The sequence below is a fragment of the Pinus tabuliformis genome, chromosome 7 (genome assembly GCF_031772625.1).
Source record: "Pinus tabuliformis cultivar Carrire ecotype Pingquan chromosome 7, CPIR1, whole genome shotgun sequence".
Taxonomy (NCBI): Eukaryota; Viridiplantae; Streptophyta; class Pinopsida; order Pinales; family Pinaceae; genus Pinus; species Pinus tabuliformis.
In genome coordinates, this window is record NC_142293.1 from 1,768,141,515 (window position 1) to 1,768,146,381 (window position 4,867).

The window sequence follows — 4,867 nt, forward strand, 5'->3', positions numbered from 1 at the left end:
AAAGAGTTACTATGATATGATTCAACTCCCCAAGTATAGTTAAGGAAGTAGAAACGACATGAGAAGGCTAATCTGACCTTCCACCCATGCTATAGAACCTTCAGGAGCCACCCAACCCTTCTAGGTGACCAACCCTGAGACAACTTTGTTGATTTGAACCCTCAACCACTCCCATGACAAGCCACACATGTGATTGAGGCCTTTTAGTCGCTCCCACAACAAGGCATGCCAACGAATATGGAATTTTCCAGACAATTATGTGCCAAAAACCTCAGATTCTATGCCACTTTTTTCAGGGCTAGTTTTGAGGCCACTGCCTAGAACTTCATGAAACCTTAGAAGATGATTGATAATATTGATACAAGGAACATTTGATTAAGGGTTTGATTGAACCCCTACTAACCATGACAAACATTTCGTCAAACATGTCACAAATGTGCATTCTACAGGTCATAACAACAGATCTAAGCATAGGGGTCTCATACTTATCTAAGAATCATTAAGAAGCATTGATGCCTTATCACAATAGTTGTATTATCATCTATTAGGTCATAGATTCTTTGTTCATTCATTTGTCAATGAAAACATGATGAGATCCATACATCATCACTATCATAAAACATGCTTATAACTAGCATATAAACAACATAAATAACAAGGATATAACAACCATACAACCACACAATAACAAGTACATTTACCCATCAAATATAAGAGGAAAAGAGCTCTTACTAACATATGCAAAATGAATCCAGGTCTGGGACTTACATTAACCACCCTAGCATAGATTGGGCTGAACCAAATCTTTCTTTCGACCAAACACCCTCGTGCTATATTCCAAGCATGAATGTGGGATCTCATGAAACAAATCAAACAAAACCAAACCGGGGCTTCCAAAGGCCAAACCACCTCAACCCTCAACTAGCGATTCCACCTCATGGTCGGACATCACTAACCATCACCAAATTGATCTCTACCCAAGTTGTCCAAGGCTCTAGAGCACTTGTTATAACTAGGGCTTCTAGGACTAGTAACTTAAACCACAACCATTGTAGGGCTTCCAGAGTGCTTTTTCCAACCAAGGCTTCCAAGACTAGTAACTCAACCTACCAATGACTTCCAGAGTGTTAGTCCAACCAGAGATTCCTGTATTAGTAACTCAAACCAAGTTGTTACAAGGCTTCCAGAGCGTTTGTCAACCAAGGCTTCCAAGAACTAGTAACTCAACCCACAACCATAAGGAACATGAAAACCAACCAAAAAACAAAAGGAAAGAAACCCACAACACCATGGCTATCTAGGATATGGCAAGGCTAGGTAAAACCACTGTCAATCCAGGCAACCATCCATGCTAATGACAGATCATAACCAAGAAACCACATGTATGTGCCATGCATGCCAAAACTAGCAAGGAAATTATACATGCAACTCAGTACTTGCAAGCAAAACCCGTTGTAGCTATTGGTTTCGATGTCCTCTTGTGCTTTCCTGCTTTCCTTTTTCCGTCCTGCTCCAAATCCCAAGTATGCCACACTCCTCCGAGAGTGCTCCAATAAAACTCGAAGTGTCAAAGAGTATGAGAGAGAGAGTGGAAAGTGAGAGCTTTAGATTTGAACTGACAAAAGGGTAGCAACTGATCCTCAAAAGATTTTTTATTAATGAGGCCTTTATTTTCTTTCATTTTACTCCTTACATGCAACCTGTGACCTTTCACCTCCCTTTTCTCCTATTTTCCATTATTTTCATAAATAAAATGCCAATAAATGCCTCATGTATTTCCAAAGCCTTTGCCATTGCCTTTGCCAATTTCCATAGCCATTAATTAATCGCAAGTGATCCTCGTCACTATGATTTTGTGCAACATTTAACTTGAAATATGTGTCCCATGACCATGGTATTATTTTGCCTTTATTAACTTTATTACATGGATTTTTGACAAGGGTTGTTACACTATTTTTCGTGCCAAAATTTAAGTGGACCAAAATGACCTCCACAGGAATCGAACAACTCACCTATTGGCAACGAAACCAATGCTTTACCGTTATACCAAAGACATAACTTACTAAATATTTCCGACACATTTTATTTATTATTTTATATGGTCGTCACACAATGGAGGTGGGGGTGTTGAAGGGTGTAACTAGGCTAGGTCTTCATAAATGTAATTTTGATATTTGTATTTATTCAAGAAAAGAAAATTTATTTTTGTAATATTTGTTAATGAGTTTCTTGCTCATTGAAAATAGGTCAAGCACATTTTTGTGCTTCTAGAAAGTCAAAGTCAAAATGTAATTATGATAAGACCTTTTGAGGGCATGTTACATCAAGTAAGTCAATGTAAAAGGTCATGGGAACACTTCCAAGATAAGTCATATCCTCTCCTAACATCAACGACGTCTCTTAGCAGCAAAACGATGAATAAAAGATGAATTAAAATGTGATAGTCAGGTTGGCCTAAAAGACAGTCAAGTCAGTCTAAAGAGGAGGGACATACCTTTATTTATAGAGGTTGTCCACTCCTCATACAACGCATGATCAAGCTCTAAAATTAGCGAAGAAGGATAGCCGAGTAAGGGTGGAAGAAAAGATAGTTTAAGGAGCCTCTAGTGCAGTGAAGGAGAAGAAGTAAAAGTCGTAGTCAAAGGGATTGTTTCTAAGGCAAAAACTAGTCACACGTGCGAGGAACGTAGCAATCTCTACGGTCACAACAACAACAATATAACAGTCTCAAGTTTATCATTGTTTGGGATTCTAAATAGGCTTATAAGGCCTTCCATCCAAGTGAGTAGAGAAGGACCTCAAGCGAAGATAGAAGGAGACATATACCTACAACTAGGGCCCTCCCACATGTGAAGACTAGGGCTCTAGTGGTGTCACACTCAGCCTACTACCATGCATCAAAAGGGAACTCAGATGATATAAAGAAGAAGTGAGTATCCTTAGGTGAAGGATATCACTAAGCAGAAGTATCTCTCCTAGAAGATCTACTTACTATAGAAGGAAGAACGAAGTGCCGAAAGAAGGAGCAGAAATGTCAGAAGACAGGGGTCCATGTGTCAAAAGTTATAGTGCAGAAAGAGGAAGGATTTGACTTATGCTTGGAGGATATCCTAGTCAAGGGTCTAAGGTTTGGCAGTTGTTCAAATAAGGAGCTTCAATAAGAGAATTCTTACAAAGGGTTTTCCTCTCAAGAGTGGAGACGATTTGTCCTTGGCAGAGAGCCAAATTTTTGTGTTATTGTTATTTTGTTTTGGTAGCAGTTTGATGAAGCACACACATATGCACTAAGAAGAAGAAGAAGAAGAATAAGCTAACAAGAAAAATAAAAAGACTTCACAAATTATTATCAAGTCATGGAGAATCATCACAACATTACTTTGCCCTAGATTCTCTCACATGGTATCAAAGCTAAGGTGACACATGAAGGAAAGGGAAAATCAAGAACACTCATCAAAGGGAAGCATCTACAAAGTTGAAGCATCAAGCCTAGAAGTCTCAATCACTTCAAGGTAAAGAAGGCTCTACACTCCATCATTCACCACGGAGGTCTACAAACCTAAAAGAAGAGCCTTACATAAAGGCACCTACAAAGAAGAGAAGATTGGAGCAAGCTACAAGTCATCAAGCAAGAAGGCATCTTGAAGAGCATCAAGATATAGGGAAGACAAGCCACCAAGCCTCCAATGAGGAAGCAATTCTTTACATCTCAAAATCTTTCAAGTAAGTACATGTCCCCTTCTGAATATACATCAATGTCTTTTTGCAAGGAAAGCAATAAATTGGTAGGGACCAATAACTTTGCATGGAAGAAGAGGACTGATCTACTTCTCAAGGAGAATGAACTCTTAGAACTTGTCAAAGGAAATATCAATATCCCTACTAAGGAGTAGACTCACGCCTTAGCCAATTACAATAAGGATGAGACAAGATCTCAAAGAATTATGATAGAATCAATCAAAGACTCTCTCATTCACTATGTCTCCAAGTTTGAGACATCGAAATTCTTTTATGATAAGCTAGTAGAGCTATTCTCGGTATCCACAACCAGAAAAGTAATATCCTTGAGGAATGAATTATACAAGATGAAGATAACAGAGGAAGGAATAGCTCCCTACTTCATGAAAATCAATGAAATGAGAGATCAACTTCAAGAGCTTGGGGAAGTCATGTTTGACAAAGAGATAACAACTGTTGTACTCAATGCTCTACTTGAGGAGTGGGGAAACTTCACATCTAGCATTTATTCCAAGAAGGAAGCAACCACTCTCAGTGAAATGCGGTCTCTATGCATAACAGAGGAAACCAGACTTAAGGCAAAAGAAGATGTGGGATCAAAGGAGTAAGCATTTGCTACCATGGCCAAAATAAAGGGTAAATTTGACAAGTTTGGTCCACGAAGAGCAAACAAAAAAGACATGTCCAAGATCCAATGTTTTGGATGCCAAGAAAATGGACACTACAAAAGGAATTTCCCCAAGCTTAATAATGACAACAATAATAAAAGGAAGAGGGAAGAAGCTCACATAACTCAAGAGATGAAAGAAGAAGGAAAGAAGCAAAAGAAGGAAGATCCTATGGATCTCTACTATGACTAGGTCAAAATCTATTCTTTTAGACTTCTTTCAAAGTTTTGAGTAGAATAGGACCATGTAGGAATAAACTAAATTGCATGGCTAGAATCACCCTCTAGAATCTAGCAGCATAATGTACATAGAGTTCTAAACACTCATGTAGATGTAGCATTTATGATAAGAACATAAATGCATAAGTAAAAATATCTTCTAGAAAATAGGAGCATGACAAATATAGCTCAAGATATTCATGTAGAAGAAGCATACCTAGTATAGGACCTCATAAATGATGAAAG